This window comes from Rhododendron vialii, chromosome 1a (assembly GCF_030253575.1).
Source record: "Rhododendron vialii isolate Sample 1 chromosome 1a, ASM3025357v1".
Taxonomy (NCBI): Eukaryota; Viridiplantae; Streptophyta; class Magnoliopsida; order Ericales; family Ericaceae; genus Rhododendron; species Rhododendron vialii.
Window position 1 is genome coordinate 18,405,899 of NC_080557.1, and position 22,544 is coordinate 18,428,442.

Genomic DNA, 22,544 nt, shown 5'->3' on the forward strand with positions numbered 1-22,544 from the left:
AACTCGACAAAGCGTACATCGAGGGGGCCAAAACTGAAGCTACAGGAAAAACCTTGAAGCAAAAGATAAGGCCAAAAGAAACCTTGGGGGAAAGAGACATTGGTAGCAACACTAACATCTCTAAAGCATTCTAGAATTTATTGGAAGTTCACTACGTCAAATTGTGGTTTTACCGGTAGTATTATTCCCGGCATTACATAACTGCTATTAGTCACTTTTACCGGCAATAATCAAACCACCGCAAATAATTACCCTAAAACAACGGTTTTTCCGACACTGCCGTTTTTAATGACTTTTAACTACGTTTTCTTACATTACCGCCGAAAAAAAATACTATTGTTCTTATTATCGGTGGTTTATTACCGCCATTTATAATAAAAACCAACCCATATAATGTAAATATTATTATTTATCCAATTTGAACCAAAATGTGGGTTACGGTGGTTTATTACCGCCATTTATAATAAAAACCAACCCATATAATATAAATATTATTATTTATCCAATTTGAACCAAAATGTGGGTTAACCTAGTTGATTCCACGTGCGTGCAGAGACCTGAAAGTTTCAGGTTCGATTTCAAATAATTTCACCAACCAATTTTATTACCGGCGGTAACAAACTATCGCTGTTTTTGTTTTCCGGACAGTTGCTTTACCGGCGATTTTTCGCATTACCGGCGGTTTTCTAATGCCACTAATGGTACAATTTGGTGAAGTGATATTGGATAAAAATGAAAAGATTTGATCGAGCACCTACGCATATCAGATGAAGCTGATTTCTTGTTGGCCCACTCGTCGGTTTTATACAGAGGCGGCTCTATATGGTGACCAAGGTGGTCACTTGAACACACCCCAAAAAGAAGTTTTTGTTAAGCACATATGTATTATTATTAGATTAATTTTATTTTATCCCTTTCATGAACTCCCAAATACAAAATTATTTGAACATCTAACCCAAAAATATTTAAACACCCAGCCCACAAACCAGCCAACAAATCAATCCAATGACAACAATCTGTGCAATCGATGAGAGATAAATGAATGAATAATTGCTTGGTTACTTACATTGAGAGTTGTATTTGACCATTGATAATGAGGGTAGGACCATTGATAATGAGGGTATTATGCAACAGTTTCAAATTATGAAATTGCGTCTAGAAAAATTGTAATATATTCCTTCGTCCCAAAAAGTTAGTCCAATACGATCAGTATATATGCAATATAAGTGCATTATACGTGCAATATATGTGCAATATACGTGCAATATATGTGCAATATACGTGCAATATATGTGCATTATACGTGCAATATACATGCATTATACGTGCAATATATCTGCAATATACGTGCAATATACTTGCAATTTTTGGATAGAAGATAAAGTACTTCCATGCATAATTTTTCAAATTTTAACACACAAAAACGAATTTAATTTGGCATGAAAAATTAAAAAACTTGTAAACGCAATTACTTTGTGTCTTGATCCATTGCATGTCTTTCGTAATGGACTAACTTTTTGTAACAAAGAGAGTATACTTCCCAGTATTTGAGTGGCATTATAGATAAATTTTATTTATATACGGTTGTGATTTTTAGAGGCAGTAAAGATTTTGAACACCCTTCTTAGTTTTTCTGGAGCCGCCACTGGTTTTATATTTGAAAATTAGGAGCATTTGTACAAGGCCCGAAGTGGGCCCCGCATGGCCGTCGGTACACTTGGTCGGCAGCCGGCGATTTCTTTAGACTTTTCAAATTGTTTTACGGCCAAAGATGTAAAATATTTTCCAAAAAAATCTCTCTCGTGCATGGCTGGTAGCATGCAACTCTCTCTCCTCTCTATGAAAGGGATGGTGATAGAGAATCAAAATTCTAAGGGAAGTAATCAAAGCTCTTGATCATGAAGATGTTGCTACAGAATATACACATCTAGCTATGAGAAATGACACAGTGGTGGACCACTATGCTACAAATTAAAGAGAGAGAGAGAGAGAGAGAGAGAGAGAGAGAGAGAGAGAGAGAGAGTCCTTCTTGGTAGAATATTTCTGCACCGAAAAGTTTCTCCCAAACGTTAGCAAGATTTGCAATATCGATGGTTTTAAAGTATATCTACTAATTAAGACTCTTTTTCCACTATCAAGATTAAAACAAGGAAAAATAAAGTGTTGTGTAATGCATCCGGGGGCCTGCTGTTAGCAGGGGCAGTTGTCCCTTAAACGTTGTCGTTTCCGGCTTAAATAGGTATACTAATTTTTACACCTAAATCCTTGCTTGGCTTGTAGTGGCACCACATACAAATTCATGACAGGAAAACTTCTTTGTGTTTCTCCCCATAAATGGTGAAATTTTGTTACATGTAATTAATAAATCCAATCACTGTTACAAAGATAAATCCAACATATAACGACAAAAAGGAAAAAAAAGTAATTCTCCCGTTCATAAATTTGAGCTGAAAGGGTGAAAAAAAAAAAAAAAAAGCCTGGTCATTTTTTAGATCAAAAAATAAATAAATTCCTTGCATATTTTTTTGAAAAAAACAACCTCAAGGGCTTGGTCAAGCCTTGAGACTTAGTTTGCACCCTCCTAAAGTCTCAAGTTTGTTATTTAAGAAGTACTATCAACTCTTATAGGATCAGTTCAGTACACGGGACCCTTTTCAACTTTAATTAATTTCACTAGCGCGGTGAAATTAGGTCCTCAAGATTGATTGAGGTGAGCATATGCTGAACTTGAAATGGTTTAACAACATATCATTTGGACCTTTTTTCTCATTCAAAATTCAATACGATTTGACAAGAGAAAAAAATAATGAGAGAAAAAATTAATGTGATCAAAAGGATTTAAAAAAATAAAATTAAGTAACAAAACTAACGCTCAATCACTTTTGGCCTATTTCACTTTTAGGCTATGTTTTCACTAGAAAAAACGGAAAAAACTTAGGCATTTCTTTTCATCTTATTCACACTAATCAACAAGTTTCAGTATTTTACCATCTCGTTCACACTAACAAAAAAATTGTCAACAAAAAATTTTTTTTGCTACAGTAACTTTATTCACAAACCCATCTATAACTTATTCATTATCAGAAACAACTTAACTTTTCTCAACAATTTATTCATTAACGGAAACACCTAACAATTTGATTGCTACAAATTCTTTCTCAACAACTTATTCATTAGTGGAAATGCCTCGCTCCTTAATTGAAATTCAAACACTACAAAAAGGAAAAAAGAAAAAGGCAAAATGTCAAAAGTTTGGTCGAATATAGATCTTAGTTGCCTGTCTTTCTCTTCCGGCGTGAATAAAATTGGAGTTAGGTGATGCAAATTGTTGGCCAAACAAGAATTAAAGGGGTGGTGTTGGCACATCAACTTTGTGCGTGAAACGGCGTAGCATTGGGGCACAGCTGCCCCTGATGTCCCTTTGGGGCAGCAGGCCCAGGTCCAAAGAATATATGTTGCTCTGTTTTCCAAAATCCAATTGAGAAATAACTGGCAATCAAAAATAGTCTCCGATGGGGAGGAAGCTTCGAATCCCCACGTTCCCATTCTTCCATGTCCATGCCCCAATCAAGATAATCAGTACCTATCATTGCTAGAGCTTCAATGGAAATTGACATGATTTGCATTTTGTGGCTTATAAATGTTGGTAAGAAGTAATAACCTTTGCTGGTTCAAAATAGAACTCATAAGTGTTTTTAACACAAGGCACTCGTAGGACAAACATATTTGGGAAGTGCTACAATACACACCCCTTATTTAGGTGTGTATCATATGCACCCTTATTAAAATACACCAAAATGTTATGAATCCCAAAATGTTACGAATCTATTGCTAAAAAGTTACGAATCATATTGTTGAAAAGTTACGAATTTTTAGTATAAAAGTTACGATACGAAATAAAATGTTATGAATGACCGGTCCTACAAGTAATTTTTTATGAGGTGGCACAATATGAACCACACAATAGGTGCATATGGTACACACCTTAAAGGGGTGTGTATTGAAGACTTTCCCAATCCGGAACATATTTATATGCAATTCGGAGTTCGAAAATCAAACTATTTTTCTTTTCAAAATCCACGAGACTTAAAAATGAGGGTCAAATGTCAATTTCTTCGAAAGAAATTTGAGAACGAGGAAATAAGAGGCTTGATAGGGTCCATGAAGAGAAAACATGAAAGTGCCCATGAAATAAAAATGATGGGATTAGATTCACAGCACTGTGAATCTGAGCCTGGGGCCCACTCCGGACCCTATACGGATGATCCTAATTTTCAAATATAAAACCAACTAGTGGGCGAGCGAGAAATCAGCTCCATCTAATATATGTAGATGCTCAATCCAATCTTTCTATTTTTATCCAATATCACTTCGCCAAATTTTACCTTTAGCAGCATTAGAAAACCGCCGGTAAAGCAACTGTCGGGAAAACAAAAATGGCGATAGTTTGTTATGGCTGGTAATAAAATTGGTTGGTGAAATTATTTGAAATCGAACCCAAAACTTTCAAGTCTTCGCGCGCACGTGTAACCAACCGGGTTAACCCGCATTTTGGTTCAAATAGGATAAATAATAATATTTATATTATACGGGTTGGTTTTTATTATAAATGGCGATAATAAACCACCGATAATAAGAACAATAGTATTTTCTTTTTCTTTTTTTTCCGATGGTAAATGGTAATGTAAGAAAATGTAGTTACAAGTCACTAACTAAAAATGGCAGTGTAGGAAAGTTGTTTTAGGCAAGGATGTAGCTAGGGGGGTCTAGTAGGGGCGGCTACCACGGCAAGAATTTAAAAAAATGCAATTATTATATGTAAAAAAAAAATATTTATCCTCAACTTATATAGACTTGCCCACGCTAGATTTTTTTTCCATATTTTTTGCTATATACTAGTCCTAAATCCTCTATTTTTTTTTTCAAGAAAGAAGACCCAAAATTGTATTCCAAAACTAAATTTAATAGGCCAAATTAAAATAATATATATGATGAGGTCTAATTAAGGAAAAAAAAAATCCACACTTCAACCTAAAACAACTTAACCTAAAAAATTAAACAAGTTAACCAAAATCAAAACAGTTGACACTGTGTATGACTTAGCAGTAGTGGATTTCTCATTTAGTGGACTTCCAAATTTCAATGCTGGTACTGTGCAATAATGGACTTCCAAAAAATTAAAAAACCATTTGTTGTTTGGCGCTTTGTGTGAATTTCTCAAACTCTATTGAAAAAAGGTTAGTTTTCTTCAATTTTTCAATATTTAATTCAACTCAGAGAGCAGATAAAATAATTATTGAAGTTAGAAAAATTATTGAATGTTTTAAATCTCTTATTGAGTTCGTATTGAGAAATAGATAGTATTTGCACTATATATAAAAAAAATCCCTTATTGACTTTTTCCTAGAGTTGATCACTATTCATAGTTCATTTTTTTTTTTTTAATTCCGATTCAGTGCATAGCATGTTGATGCTAGTACATCTAAAAAAGAAGCGATCATATACTATTTTTATCTACAGTAGTTCCAGGGTCACGACAGCATTAAAACCTGGAGAGGAAGAAACAAGATTAATTATAAGATTCACATCCATAACAAGGAAATCAAAAAATAAAAAATTCTATAACTAATTTATTCTACGCTTTGAGAATGGGATTGATACAAATGATAGCGAATTAATCGAGTGTTTTTGTTCCTATGCACAATCCCGTCAATCCACCCACGCGATCTACCTTTATGTGTTTATGTGTTTATATATATATATATATATATATATATATATATATATATATTAGTTTGGAACGGAGAGCGTATAGGGAATGAATGAAAAAAAGGAATCTGGGGTTCATGTTGTCCATTGCGAGAACACACACGCCCCTCAAAACAATGTAGTTTTGGAACGAGCTCACATGTTCAACAACACTCCGTTTGGCGCTCAATTTTTGCCTTTCACCTACCAAAACGAAAAACCCAAATCTGAACACTTTGATTGCAAAATGGAATGTGCCTTTGATTTTTGGGTAAAGAAATCTGTACTTCATAGCAGATAACACTTTACTTTAATATACATCAAACTATACCCCTCCATGCCGCCATGTCTCACCTCCGCCTCCCCCTCCTCTAGTCTTCTTATTCTTCATCTCCTAGCCTCGTCGTGCTCCACCCTCCGCCTCCATCCTCCCCCTTCCCCCACCATCTTCCGCCTCCTTCCTCCGTCTGTCATCCGACCTTACTGAGGCAGATCTGATGAAGATTTGAAGATAAGATGGCTTGGCTTTGTTCATCCGGTGAATAAACTGACAGATCTGGTGCAGCAACTTCCGACAACAGTATCCTCGGCCGGTTTTGTATATTATTATTTTCCTTTCTCTTTTTGGTTTCGTTTGTTTTGAGTTTTGTTGATTTGATTCTCTCTCTTTAATGAGAGTTTTCTTTCTCCTATGTGAGGTCTCTGGTGTTCTTTTCGCTGTCTTTGTCGCAATTGAGGGCTTTTGTTGCTATTTCTATTTGGAGGTCAGTCATGGCTGATTAACAAACAAAGCCTAGTTGTGAGACTCTAGTGGGTGATCTTGGATAGCAAGGTCTCTTATTTGGTTATTTACTCCCTTGGGATGATATCCAACTTCGATTTATTTAGCTCTTTTCTGATAGAATACAACTCCTACCATTTTGAGAAAAAATTGCAGATAACACTTTTTCTTTATCAAATCTGAACACTTTCATAGCAGATGCCGTTGATTGCAAAACCAAAATCCTTCAATTGGCTAAACCAAAATCTTAGAGGTGGCAATTTGCAACCCAACCCATGAATATGCTCATATTATGTAGGGGAATTTTTAGGCCGGCCCTAAAAATTAGGTTCGGACTTAATTTAGTCCTGCACAATTATTTGTACTTTTTATTCCAACCATACCCCTTCACATGCATCAACGCACGGAGCTAAAGAGCATCTAATATAGAAAAATTATCCCATGCTCCATGAGCATTGATGCACCATTTAAACATTGTTTAAATTTTAAAAAGTCATATCTTTTGTTGTAGATATTCATTTTTAAAAAAAAATTATATTTTTGGAACCTACTCGATGATATCTACTAAATAAGATCTATATTGAATATGAAATTATGTAAGATTAAAAAAATATCCTTTGCTATGAGAACTTATATGAGAATTGTTTCTATGAGAATTGTCTCTAAGAGAACTATTTCTACGAGAACTATCTTTATAAGAACTGTTTTGGACAAAAATACCCTTGGCTATGAAAACGGTCAATTCTATGAAAACTACGTGAACTGAAAAATACACAGTTCATCAAATAGTCTCACCACACATTAAAATACACAATTCTCATAGAAAATACGTAATTGTCATAGAAAATGCACAGTTCTCATGGATAATACTCAATTTTCATAGCAAATACGCAGGTCTCATGGATAGTTGTCATGAACAATACACAATTCTTATAAAAAATACATAGTTCTTATAGACAGTTCTCATTGAAAAATATAATGTTCCCGTAGAAAATATACAGTTCTCATAAACAGTTCTCATGTATAATACACAGTTCTCATAGAAAAATGCAATGTTCTCATACAAAATACACCGTTCTCATAGACAGTTCTATTAGAAAATATACAATTCTCATAGAAAATACACAGTTCTCATGGAAAATACATAAATCTTATAGACAGTTCTCTTGGACAAATACACAAATCTCATAGAAAATACACAGTTCTCATAGAAATCCGCACATGCAATTCTCATAGTCCGCCGCACAGTTCACATAGCCTCGCACTACACACTAAAATAAAAAGTTCGCATGTGCAAATCTCATAACCCACCGTACAGCTCACATAGCCTCACGACACACTAAAATAAATAATTTGCACATGCAATTCTCATAGCTCACCGCACAGTTCACATAGTCTTACCACACACTAGAATAAATAATTCGTATATGGAGTTCTCATAGTCTACCGCATAGTTTACATAGCCTTACCATACACTAAAATAAGCAGTTCTCATAACCCACCACACAGTTCACATAACCTCACGACACACGAACATAAACAGTTCTCATATGCAGTTCTCATAGCCCACCGCAAAGTTCACATAGCCTCACAACACACTAAAATAAATAATTCGCATATGCAGTTCTCATAACCCACCGTATAGTTCACATAGTCTTACGACACACTACAATACACAATTCGCATATGCAGTTCTCATATCCCCCGCACAGTTTACATAGTCTTACCATACACTAAATAAACAGTTCACATATGGAGTTCTCATAGCCTACAACATAATTCACATAGCTTCACCATACACTAAAATAAACAGTTCTCATAACTCACTGTACAGTTTACATAACCTCACCACACATTAAAATAAACAGTTCACATATGCAGTTCTCATAACCCACTGTACAATTCACATAGACTCACGACATACTAAAATAAACAATTCACATATATAGTTCTCATAGCCCACCGCACAAATGCATATAGTCTAACACACATTGTTCACATAATTCAATATGCAGTTCACATAAAGAATAAATGCACAATTCACATACCCTCACAAAACAATTCACATTCTATAATTTGGGGTCTAAAACAAAAAGTAAAAAAAAAAACACCTTAATTTAATATGGAGTATCACATGAATCCGTCCCTTGTATGATCTCGTAACACCTAATAATTCCTACACAAATTACAAGTATCCTGCATTTCCCAGTACCGAAGACAGCGCAGAAGTCCCCATCACCAACAGCGTCGTCGATGGAAATTCGAACGTCAGTTATAAGGGAAGCGGCAAGAGTGCTGATTTAGAATTCGCGAAAATCGCCATCAAGGAGGAAGAAGATCGCGTCAACGACAAGCCGTTGGAGTCGCCGGAGATGGACGAACCGTCGGAGTACCGAAGAAAACTCTTGCTCGGAGGGAGGAGATTGCGTGGACGACAAGCTGTCGGAGTCACCGGAGATGGACGAGCCATCGGAGTAGCGAAGGTTTCTCTTGCTCGGAGAGAGGCTTGCACTCGAACTGAGAAGTCTGCTCGTGATGTTGCTGTGGGCCAGGCTTGAAAGGATTGGATTGAAGCTCATATTCTCTCACAGAGATGAGGGAAAGGGAGAGGGGCAAACAAGTCAACACGTAACATAACCGAACCTAAATAGGCTCGGCAATAAAATTCAGGATTGAGATGAAATCAAACCTAAAAACTACGACCGGTCTCTAATTTTCTATATTATATAATGGATTGAAATAGGATGAATCTTTATTTACATGGGTTTAGAAGTGTTTAAAATTGGTTCAATATGAGCTCTAATTAAAAGACCTAGAGCCCGCAATATCAGCATAGATAATATAAGAAAAATTCTACAATCAGCCCAATAGGCTGACAATAGTAAGTGAGTGAATGTGCATTAAAAGATGTAAAAGATTTACAAAAATACATGTTTTTCTTGTCTTCTATTGTGTTTTTCGTCAACCCAATGGGCTGACAATAGCAAGACCGATAATTCTTCAATTGAAGAAGACTTTCCTTACGGAAAGTGGGGTAAACAGGATTTTCTTATCTGGATTTTGGCTTTTGTACTTTCCTTCTTCGGTCGAGTAAGGAGGAGACAATGAATCAACATAGACGACGCCCTTTAGCTGCAAATTATGAAGACCTGACAAATAAATTATTTTTCGTGAAAAAAACGATAATTCAAATACAACATAAAACTATATATGGTTATACCATTTGGTGTACACTAAGTATACATCGCGTTGTGTGAGAACCACCTTGGAGTTCCACACAGTTGATCGAACCGCTCAATTTTTTTAAAATACATTTTTTGATAATGCCACAACTTTATCCTTTAGCGCCACGATAAATGAGCTGGACTGGCCATTATGCCCTCGATAGAGAAAATAAGGCAAAACAATTGTCTTGTTGCTTTTCCTCCTCTTTTTTTTTTTTGGTTGCTTTTCCTTCATCTTTTCTAATTAGTCTTCTACTTAACAGAGCAAACCCAAACATGCTAATGCCCGCCCCCCGCCCCCCCCCCCCGTGTAGTTGCATCAGTCGCCATTGCCGATCCACTGCCCCCTTCCATTCTCCATCGATTATTTGTAACCATATATAATTCGTTCCGAGCCCAAAGTCTGACACATGCATATAGATAATGGAGAGAGAGAAACAACTTATTTCAGTTAATTAAGAGTCTAAGACACAATGGGAAACAACTGATTTTGGAGAGAGACCCAGTTTTTCCATATCTCTCTCTTTTTTATGTCGGCATCTGTGGGCTCCCTGCCCGGCGCGCGCTCGAAGAGTCACCACCCGGATTTTTGAGATGGATGATCCGAGAAACCGAGAACTCGTTTGGAAAAGGCTTTTGGTCTAGCGAAAACGTCGATACTTTGGGTTCGGGAGCCACATTACGAATGGGGAAGGTTTTTCTTTAGAAAGCACCCCACTCGCCCGGTAAAACTGGTCTCTACTAGGCATTTTCAAAAGGAAAAATTTTAAATATCTTTCGAAAAATCTTAAAACTGTAATGCCGCACACGGCTTTATAATATGCCGTGCGGGGTACCTATTCTATTATCAGACTGTTATCAGCTTCCAGAACATCGCCCGGCATATTGTATATCACGTCTGACATTTTTAAGAGACATCAGAAGGTGCACAGTCACTGGATCATCTTGGGACAGTACCATTTCTTCAAGCCATGAACGTAAAACAACTTTTGATGCATTTAATCACTCAAGATGATCAAGAAAACTTTGTTTATAAAACAAAACATGGCTGGTCACACCCTCGATTTTTAACATAAATATTAAAGATTTTCCATAAATAAAAATCCTAACAATAATACAAATATTACCCAAAAGCCATTTCTATTTCCCTTGTTCGCAAATCATTTCCAAACTTACATCCTTGACCCAACGGCCTAAAACCACTAGATCACGTTAAAAGAAAGTTAAGAGTTTACATGAATCCTTCATTTAATAAAATAATAATAACAATAAGATTACAATTCCTTCATCTGAAGATAAAGTTTATAAGAGATGCAAGATTAACTCTCTGAAGTCACTTTCAAAATGTGGGATCACATGCAAGCACAGCAACCCATGTCACAGCATCTGATTTGTACCTGAAAAATGATAGGTTGAGCTATACTAGCCCAGTAGAAAAATCTATGCTAACTTTATGTATATATGAGAAGACAAGTGCGAAAAGAAGGAGATCACGTCGATAGACAATAGCAATTAGAGCCAAATATGAATGTACTACACAGTCAAGACTTCTAAGAACTCAAGGAATTTCTCGCATTAACCCTTTTTTTTCTCGTGTCACGTCTCATCGTTTAACACATCCCTACAATGAGATTCCGTTTATAGCCTAACATGCGAATGCCTATACCGGTATTCCTCAACGTGTCACACTATGGTAGGTCATCTATACCTCTTTGGCAAACACTCTACCAGATGAAAAATTGAATGACAGATAATAATAAGAATAGTGTAGTTAAAATCCCACACAAAACCTGGTACTACAAGTCACCATACACTACAATGATATCCCAAATTCTTAGTTCAATACAACCAACATCGCCCTTAGAGTCACCACGGCTTTTCCTGGGTCTTTTCCCTAAGTCGGACTGGAAGAGAGTCACCGTAGCTTTACCCAGGTCTATTCTCAAATCCGCAGAGCAATTGGGTGCTTTACCCGGGTCTATTCCCGCATTCACAAGGCAGTTGGGTCACCACGGCTTTACCCGGGTCTATTCCCATATTCAACGTATACTCACGATGCAAACCTATCGATACGACTTCATAACAGGGTTTATTGTATTACAATCATTAAGAGGGCAACACCCACATACCAACGAGTATAACAATTACGTCCATCTCGCATTAACATAACTCATATCAATAATAAGTCATCACGTCACCATTTCTAACGTTAGTTTACCAATTAACCATTTCACCTCGCATTTTCCATGATCGTCATCATTTCACAATTATTGTTCATGTGTCCTCGTACCACATTTCAATCAACACTCATCCTAAATTCATAACTCAGCCTTTGTGCAATATTTTAGGTCTATCGAACTCATTCCAAAGTTGTGACAACTAACCACCCTCCACTTCTATAGTCCTAACTTTTTGCGTACTTAACACGTCAATGTAATTTCGGTGGCAATTAAAAGATGACTTCAAAACCTTGAAATCGATATATCATACGCTCAAATTGGACATCGGACGAGGAAGTTATGGCCATTTGAAGTTGGGCAAAAACCCAGAAAATGACAGGGACAGCAGAAAACGAGGCAGCTGACACACCTTCACTCCTATGATCATAACTTTCTGTGTACTTAGAGTTTTTAGGTGATTTTGATGGCCCTGGAAAGATGACTTCAAGATCTCGAATTTGATATATAATTTGCGCATTTTCGATATCGGACGAAGAAGTTATGACTGTTCGAAATTGGGAAAAATCACAGAAAAACGGGACAGCAAGAAGATTTTGGGGATTTCAAAGGAATTCAACAACAAATCTCAATACAATGATCAATAGCAAGTCTTAAACACTATATCAACTCATAAACACATAAAATTAGTTAGATTTTCCTACCTCAAATATCAAAGCCGAGATCAAACAAAGCCCTAGCCTCCAAAACTTCAAAATCAGCCGGTTCCTCCTTCCCCAAGCTCGACCCACGAAATTAAGGCTCAATAATGCGTATAGAAGGTAAAATGTAGATGGGTTTGTGTATGTTTCATGTTGTTTTGATGGGTTCTTGAGTGAGAGTGGAGGAAAGCCGAGAGAGAGGGAGATATGTGAGAGTTAGAGAGAGAGCCGAGAGATAGAAAATGAGAAAGAGGAAAGCATTCCTCTGGAATTTATTAGAAGACCAAGGAAAAATTATACCCTACTTCTCACACCACACACTCACACGTACACCTCTCTCACATTTACCCTTATATCCTTTCACGAACACGCCGCACCGTAAATCCACACCGTCTATCTCGACAAGTTATACGTTTACAAGAAAAAAAAATATGGTCTAAAAAATATGGGTCTCTACATGGCTTGTAGATATGGTCTTATTCTCAGTGACAAAAATAGGCCTGATGAAGGATAGCTATGATCCAGACAGTTTGAACAAGAAAATAGTAGCTAACAAAAGGTCATGCACTTGAACACACTATGTTGTGCAACGCATCAAAGCGCCGCGCGACGTGGTACGCCCAGCACAGTGGCTGTTTTATTTTCTGAAAATGATTTTTAAGTCAAAACTTAACCCAAAAGGGATTAAGCTTGACAGCAGAAAAGTCCCCTCAGGACCGGGACAAGGCCTAACCCAAGGAAACTTGGTTTTCACCTTTGATCTTGAGCTTGAATGAGGATGGATGACAAAGGATGAAAGCGGATGATGAAGGATGTGAATGGACTAGATCAGGTGAGAAAATGTGAGTATAGGTGAGTGGTTGTTGGGTATTTTGGTAGATGAGGTCTCAAAGTTAGTAAGAGACTAACTTTGATGGTGGGGAGAAAAATAGAGTAAAGTACTTAGAGAATGTCTTTTGGGAATAACATTCTCAAGGCTTGGAAGTAGAGAATAGGTGTAAAGGCAAAAAGAGAAAGAGAAGGTTTGGGATTAAGGACCAAGGACCAAAGGCTAAAAGCTCTTTTCTCTTGAGTGGAGGGGTGTATTATAAGCAAGAGCCAATGATTTTGAATTCAAATGGTGGAGGTATTTTCTGAGCAGGCCAGAAATACCTTTTCAGCAGAGCCATTTTGCAGCTGTGGCTCAAATGGGCGTGACCGACAGCCTTCTGAGCCAGTCAGAACTTTACCTAAAATGTCGTGCGGTTGACCTCAGGATGTCACACGGTGTAATAAGTTTTATTACACCGCGCGTTGTAGGTGTGTTCCACGCGGTATTCCAAGTCCAGTCCAGGGCTTTTGAGCTTTTCTGGGCTTTTGGGCCTTTGGGTTATTGGTTTATTTGGGTTATTTGGGTTGAGGGAGTCCTTTATTCAAGCTCGCAAAGGTATTATTTCCTTTATTTCATCATTGGCGCATTCAAAGAACCTTCGAGGCCTAGATTGGGGTGTCTACAGTAGTTCCTCTTTAACGTAACTCGAATACCATTGATTGGTACGAGTGACGCTTAAAGAATAGGCATTCCAATCCATTGCCCTAAAGTCTTTGAACGGAGACAAAAACGCATGAAAATCAAAATGCTAGCAAATGACAATGGTGGTCGCGCTCATGGAGCTGCCTACGTACCCCATTGTAAGGATCAGACCAACGTAGTTCAATTGGGACAGTGCAAGTAGAAACGAGTCCCGAAGAACAACTAACAAAATCATGCAATAAACTTGAGAAGATTGAGTGCCTGTAGTGCTAAGTGTCATGCAAACAGCATGACAAATTTGAGACGAGCTCTCGGGGGGCGAAATTTCAAGACGAGCCCTCGGGAGGCGAAATTCGAGATGAGCCCTTGGAAGGCAAAAATTTGAGACGAGACAAGCCTTCGAGAGGCGAATTTTCGAGACGAGCCATCGGGAGGCAAAAATTCGAGACGAGCCCTCGGGAGGTGAAAGTTCGAGACGAGCCCTCAGGAGGCGAAAATTCGAGACGAGTCTCAAGAAGCGAAAGTTTGAGACGAGCACTCGAGAGGCGAAAATTCGAGACAAGCCCTCAGGAGGCAAAATTTGAGACGAGTTCTCGGGAGGCGAAATTTGAGACAAGAATATTGCGAGTCGGGATGCAAAATTGTGGTAAAATCCAGGTTTGAGAACTTATGGCAAGTCCCGGAGGACGAACGCAGCGAAAAATGCAAATACGACAAGTCCTTGGGGGACAAGAAACTCCACGAGTCCCGGGGGACAAAAATTAAGGATTTCCTTAATCAAAGCACAACATTCTAACAGATTTTTATTGCAAAACGACTGAAATATTTGATTTCCAAGGAGATTTTGGTGGCTGGGTTGATCAATTTTCAAGAAAAAGAATTTAATCATGCAATGCCAGAATGCCGTGTGGTTTAGAGAGGTAACGCACGGTGTTTCAATTTTCCATGCAACTCTTCGATTTTCGAGAACAGTTGGATGGTTTAAGGGCACCCATTAATTCAGGCGTGCCCTTTCGACGGCTAATGTTTCTTTAAAAGAGGAGGGTGTCTCTTTCCATGCATTATAAACAAAGATCTCTCAAGTCCTCTGCCTTCTTCCTACATTTCTCAAAATAGGTTGCTTTTGAGGTTCAAGCATGGCACACAGCAACTTGGTGGCACGGGTGGTGTCCTTGGAGGCCGAGATGGCTTTCTATCGCGAGGAAATTGAGCAACTCAACGCTCAGATCGCGAGGCTCATCTCTTCGATCTGTTCCCTTCACCTAGAGGTCTCCAATCTGCAGGACTTTGCTTTCGACCAACTTGATGACAAGAATGATCCTGAGTACGCATTAGGGCGTGAGTCGGAGAACACCGCGGAGGACTCAGAGGGGAATCCGAACGGTTCAGACGACCGTTTGGATGGGGCGAACGACGCGTCTGGCGAGGGAAGTGACTGGAGCGGAGGACGAGGAGAAGAACAGGAGGGCCAATAGGATTTTTCTGTTTTTCTTTTGTTTTCTCTTTCTTTCTTTTTATTTTTTTTTGTTTGAATGAATGTAATGGAAAATCCTGAGGGTCACCCCGGGTTTTATGAAATGAAATGAAAAGTCCCCTTAACCTTCCTATTCTTCTGTTTGTATGCTTTCTACGAATGCGAATAATTCCAAACAACACAGCCTCAAATGTCAAGAACTGTTCTCAGAATCCAAACTGTCAAAATAACCCGGAACGCCGCGCGTAGCTTATGGAGGGGCGCACGGCATGACAATACAAAGAATTCTGCATGTTTGATCATTATGCCGAGTGCCTTAGTCAAAACGCCGTGTGGCCCTATAAGTTGTGAACCCGGTCCAGATTTAATTCTAGACGAACCGGTTTGAGGGGGGTATATACGGGTGAGGCGTACACAGTACGCTCCACCGTTCGAATTTTCCTCTCTCTCTCTCTCTCTCTTGACATCTCTCCCTCTCTCGATCATCTCTCTCCCTCTCACTCTCTCTGCTTTCTCTCTCGTTACACTCTTTCTCTCTCTCGCTCTCCATCTCTCTCTACTCTCTCTCTCGTTACACACACACTCTCTCTCGGTTGTTCTCTCTCCCACATTGAGATCATGGATAGAGGTGACATACCTGGTGGTGATCAACCACCAAAGGTCAAGGTTACACCACCTCTAATTCCTCCAGAGGATGATACGGTGATTGGGGAGGTTCCGGAGACCGTAGGGGTCTAGGCTCGGGCAGCCATGGCAGAGGAGGCCACGGCCTCGACTGCCGTGGTGGCTGGCAATGGCAGCGGTAGTGGAGTGGTGGCCGGCTATGGCCAGGGCACAGAGAGTTCGGGTGCAATGGCACCGAGGGGCGAAGACGAGGCGACGGGTCGATTGGAGGTTGCGGTTGGTTTGGAGGAGAGGGCCATGGAGGCCCACAGTGGTGGTGGTTCAGATCAGGTAGAGGAGGAGACGGAGGCCTCTCCCGTGAGAGAGCCTCGGGCCGACTTGGGGAAGGACCCCATTGTCGCGAAGGAGCCGATAGAGGAGCGGGAGACACCGACTATGTTTGTCGATAGTGGTGCAGGTGCGGGGTCATCGCGCCATGTAGGTTTGGGCGATTACTTAGAGGCAGCATCTCTGGAGGACCTAGTTGAGACCTTACGAGGAGTGCCTGGGTTAGCGGCCGCTTTACTTGAGGCTCGCGAGACGGAGCTCTGGGCCGGGCTTGAGGTTGGGGCAACCCGGGAGCCACAGACTGAGGAGGAGGCTGGGGGTGAGGCAGTCCCTCGCAAGAGCGTAGTGGATGAGGCAACGGAGGCCTTATAGGGGCGAGGAGCTTACGTTGCGGCGACCTAAGTGCCCTTTTAGCACGTAGTGGTGCTGTCACGCCCTGGATTTTCAACGTAATAATAATAGCATTTCCAATAAAAATCCTTCGCAATAGTACATCATAATATCCCAAAATGCTTCCCATAACTCATCCGAGAGAACAAACAAGTTTAAAAGTTTACAATAATGGCTGTAACAACTCCGATTTTTCATTCAATAAAAATCTCGTTGTTATTCGAAATTTCTTAATTTCTCTTGATTGCTCGATGGTTTTCTTATTGATTTCTAGTAGTTTGTATTCAAGCAATTGAACGCCTTATCACCGTATTCCTCGACTAGAAACCCTAATTGCCATGCCTAGTCAATTTTCAACCAATTAGTTGGTATCATAGTTGTTAATCCCGTACCGTACCGGCCGGTACGTACCGGATTTGAAGAAAACCGGTACCCTAACACCCCAATACCGTTCCGGACCAAATACCGGTCGGTACCGCTCGGTACCAGCCGTTTCGGGAAATACCGGCCGGAAAACGGTTACCGGAAATTCCGTCAGGAATTTTGCAGAGTTTTTTTTTTTTTTTTGGAACGCTTAAAAAAATGTTTTTGTTCTTTTTTTTTTGGTTCTCTGGACTTAAGAAAAAAATAATAATAATAAAAAGTTGCCAGTTTAAGAATTTTAGCAAAATGTGAGCTTAACCATAGTACGTGCGCAAGGCTTAAATCCCGGATTTGCACCCCCCTGCGCACGAATAACCCGTGACGCGCACCCGGTTAATTGGTTTCCGAATCATTTTTTCCAAATTGCCTTTGGCCATGGCACATTTTTTCGAGCGCGAGAGACCTCTTATTGGGTTCTCATTCACAAGATCACTAGTGTGCAAAGTCATTTAAAGTGGAAAAGAGTTTTGTAACTAAGCAATGTGGGACTAGAGAATCTCTAGTAGAGATATTTTATGATGAATTGTATGATATGGGGGATTTTTTTGAATTATAATTATATATAATTATTATATATATTGTAGTTGCGGTAAATCCGAAATGGTACCCGGTACCTGACCGGTACCGGTACGTACCGTACCAGTTGGAAAAACCGGTACCCTGTCCGAAACGGTATTCAGAACTATGGTTGGTATAACCAAACTAGTGAACCATTTAGTTACCTTTCAATCATTAACCATTGGACAGTAATTGTAGGGTAATCTTTACCCATTGGACAATAGCTTTTTCATTATTATATCTTGTTAAGTACATGTGTATTTGCCACATGCAAAAAGACATGTAGTCTTTTCTAAGAGCTTAGTTTATTATATAAGTACATTGTCCTTTATTGTTCCTTGGTTATTAACCATTAGGGGATTTATTACCCATTGGTCAATAGGTTAGTCTTGCCAACTAAGTATTAGGCCTATTAAACTAATCCTTTATTAAGATTCTCAAGAGTACAAAGTACACTATTATATTAATTAAGTACTAGTACCTTTTGTATTAGTATAATGGGAGAATCTTGACCTTCCCACCCTAGAATCTTAGTACTTATGTACTTGCTTATATATTATTATTATCAGTCTTCTTTAGTACATATATATACTTATATATGTGGGAGAGAGAGAGAGAGGAGAGGAGAGGAGAGAGGCCGAGAGAGAGAGGGAAGGAGGAAGGAAGAAGAAGGAGGATGGGACTTGTACCTTGCTATTCTTTCATCCTTTCAACTTTTGGGATGAATATCTTCCAAATCTATCACCTTTTGTCCTTGAATTGTTAATTAAACACCAAATCTTGTACAACTCTATCTCCATATCTTCCATAGTCCCATCCAAGGTACTAAACTAGCCATGCAAGCCTAAAACTAGGTGGTTAGTGTGCAAGCAAGCCTTAACTTCACCCATCAACCTATCAATCAACCATGACAAGTGAAGGAAAAGTGAGATGTAGAGAGAGAGAGAGAAGGATTCGGCTAGAGAGAGAGAGAGAGGGGAGTTTTGGCCTATAAATAGAAGTCATTCCAAGCTTCAAACTCACACCTTCAAGCTTTGCTCTTCCTTCTCTCTAGAAATTCCAAGTGTTCTTAGTTCTAAAGTTCTTGTTTTCTTGTGTTCTTGAGAGTTCTTGAGATAAACCACCAAACCACTTCCAAAACCACCACTAGATCTCTAAAAGTAGCTTAGATTAGTTAGCAAGTTATTTTTAGGAAGAGAAAAGTTCATCTCTCTTCCTTTCGAAGCAATCCGGAGCCGTTACGCCGCCGAATCACAAAATCGACGACCAAATTCTCCGTAGCCGACCACCGCCAAGAAGTAAGGTACACTACAACAAAAAAGGCTTGTTAGGGCAATCAAAACTGCCTCAATAAGGGACATATTGGGGCAGTTTATCTATTGAGGCACTACGACTTAGTGCCGCGTGTATCGATGCAGCTATAGGGGTAATGCGGCACTTGTTATGAGGCACTTTAATGTGCCACAAGAACTCCTTCTAGCTGCACTTTCAGGTGCCGCATAATTCACTTATTAAGGCACTCATAATGAGGCACTTTGAGGAGCCTCAAGAGTTTCTTCTACCTGCACTTGTAAGTGCCCCATAGTTTACTTATTAAGGCATTTTTGGATGTTGCCTTAGAATTTTTTGAGGCACTTTAATGTACCTCAAGAACTCCTTCTAGCTGCACTTTTAGGTGCCGCATAATTCATTTATTAAGGCACTCATAATGAGGCACTTTGAGGAGCCTCAAGAGTTTCTTTTACCTGCACTTGTAAGTGCCCCATAGTTTACTTATTAAGGCATTTTTGGATGCCGCCTCAGACATTTTTTGAGGCACTTTAATATATCTCAAGAAATGCTTCTAGCTGCACTTTCAGCTGCCACATAAATCACTTATTAAGGCACTCATAATGAGGCACTTTGAGGAGCCTCAAAAATTTCTTTTTCCTGCACTTTTTAAGTGTCCCATAGTTTACTTATTAAGGCATTTTTGAATGCAACCTCAGAATTTCATTTTTTTTTTCAATACACTTTTAAGGCACTTCAAAGTGCAGCATAATCCACTTTGTTTGAGGTCTAGAGAATAGCTTTAACGGCATTAATGAATGCCTTCTAAGGCGTTGAGATTTTTTTTTTTTTTTTTTACTACTCTACAGTGACTATACAATAGAACCATAATAAATTGCAATTTATTTCTCAACCATGTCCAAACAACATAAGCCATAGTCATTCAATAGAAACTACTAGTCAACAAACCTCACAATTATCCAAAAACAAAACACACAACATTGAATAGAAACTATTTTAGCAGAATTCTAATGTTTTCAACAAAAAACAAACTTCACTTCTAAGAAACTTACTAAAGTTTCCAGCAAAATCCTACTTACCAAACTCTAGATCAAAGCATGAAATGCCTACCCTTAAAAGAACTACCAGTAGAAACAAAACAAATAAAACCATAAAACTAGTATTCTTGTGAAATAACTCTGTCTACTAGGCATCTTCCAACTGATCTCATTCATTCAATAAAGCCATCATCATCATCTCTCACTACCTGATCAAAACAAAACAAAATACACGGTTTTAAAAGCCATTGTCTTGCAATAAGAATTGGAAAATAGACAGTATTGTGCATCAAACGTACCAAAGAAATAGGCCAAGCTATTGGCGTACCAATGGCATCGCCAACGGTCTTAAGGACTGCGTAAGGCCTCATCAAATGCTCACCCCATATGATTGGGATTTGAACATGAATCTCACACCAATTAACTCTGAGTTCTACTCCGCCTACCTCCGTAGATGGATCCATACTAGCGATCCGCCCTTTGCCTACAACTTCTATGGGGTTGGCTATGCTTTTGAAATAAACACAATCCCCCACCTAGCATCAATCAATAAGAAAACGTCATATTGAAAAATGGTTAGGAAAGTAAGGAATCTCATTCTACTACAATAACATGACAAGGGCAACCAACATATAGGGGCTATGACAAGGGCATCTAGTTGTATTTAGGAATCTCTCAAGTGGTATCTGTGTCGTGGTGTAGAACTATGACTTTTATCCTTTCAATTGTAAAATCTATCCCATAGGGTTGACTTGAGATTGATTTGAGAAAGCAATTTTATCCATCAAATCTCATCCAATCCAGGGGCTATATTGGAATATTGGACGGCAACCTCATCAAATATTCAATAGACACATGATATTGCAGGAATGACACTTACAAAAACTATCCATCAATCTTCATACATCAGCGACACCATGGAATGAGTATTACCTCTGGGCATGAAACTCAAAAATCACAGTACTAGACTACATGATTAGAGGGAAAGTGCAGTATCAAAGAACAAGAGTTCCAATCTTCTATGGCACCCGAAAATTTCCACACAATTGTATCGTACTCCATTTAAATCATCAATTGACCCATCTACTACTTTGTCAAGTTTGACAAAATTTAAAGTGACCAAAATTCGAAACACATGTCGCTATATTGACTATTTGTTGTAACTACATGTTCCTATATTTTGGTGTCAAATTCTCTATTTAGGCCTGTAGACCCAATTTTATTTCCACTGAACATGTGTCTCCGCAAACAATGACTTTGTGTTTAAAGGGGCCGCCAAATTTGTGTGCGGCAGGAGCTAAAAGGTACTAATTAAATAGGGTATATAATTGAGGGAACCTTATATGTGAAGAAACTGATCCATTAGCGAAATCGGGGGAGGGGAGTAAACAAATCGTAAACACTAAAACCTAATTAAACGTAAACAGGTCGAAAGAGCTTTTGATCGGCAATCAATTAACAAGGAATAGTTATTTGAAAAAATATGACCAAAATCTATGAAATACCTCGTATCCCGCGGCGACAAATTGAGCCTGAGAGAAAGCTTCAAATAGAAACAAGAAACGAGATGCGGATATAGATGAAAGAGTGGCGTCGTCTTCTTCCAATCGTCAGGACTCCTTTGAGTAGCTGGAAACTTTGGAGGAAGCTATATTGATCTGGAGTCCAGATCGGCAGATTGTGAACGCCGTTGTGGGCAAAGATGCCCTATTAGAAACGTTGATTTTAAACAAAAAAAAGTTCATTACAAAAACAGCGTAGTTTTATGTCTACAAATAAGTGCCCTATTAACTCATCTTTTCGAGACACTTTCAACTGCCCTATCATATTAAATTAAAATAATAAAAAAAGGTAAATTTGAAACAAATAAGTTTATTACAAAAACGGCGTAGTTTTATATCTCCAAATAAGTGCCCTATTAAATCCAGCTTTTCGAGGCACTTTCAACTGCCCTATCATGTTAAATTAAAAAAATTAAAAATGTTAAATTTGGTGTCTAAGCTGACTGCCGCAATAGGGAGAATCAAATGGGGCACTTTAGGAAGTGGTGCCTCGTTAATAACTTGATAAGGCAGTGTTGGAAAAGTGCCCTTTTAAAAGTGCCCCTAAATCCCCATTTTGTTGTAGTGGTAGGAAATCCTAGTCCACCAACTCTATGCATTGTATAAGATTGTATGTTGGAGAATAGAATGTCATTAAGAAGTAAACTTTGATCATTCTTTCGAAAGTAGATAAGGTTATCTTTTGATGTCGAAATGAAGATTTGTAAACTTATTT

General features: G+C 38.7%; 2 long non-coding RNA genes across 2 annotated transcripts; both read right to left on the reverse strand.

Annotated features, from left to right (window-relative positions):
* Window positions 1-10,876: 10,876 nt before the first annotated feature.
* On the reverse strand, window positions 10,877-13,083 carry LOC131318192 (uncharacterized). Its single transcript, XR_009197543.1, has 2 exons — window positions 12,635-13,083; window positions 10,877-11,150 (listed from the first exon to the last, which is right to left on the reverse strand). It is a non-coding gene; the product is annotated as an uncharacterized LOC131318192 (long non-coding RNA).
* A 7,036-nt stretch (window positions 13,084-20,119) lies between these two features.
* On the reverse strand, window positions 20,120-20,802 carry LOC131318198 (uncharacterized). The gene is made up of 2 exons (XR_009197548.1): window positions 20,567-20,802; window positions 20,120-20,476 (listed from the first exon to the last, which is right to left on the reverse strand). It is a non-coding gene; the product is annotated as an uncharacterized LOC131318198 (long non-coding RNA).
* Window positions 20,803-22,544: the final 1,742 nt, after the last annotated feature.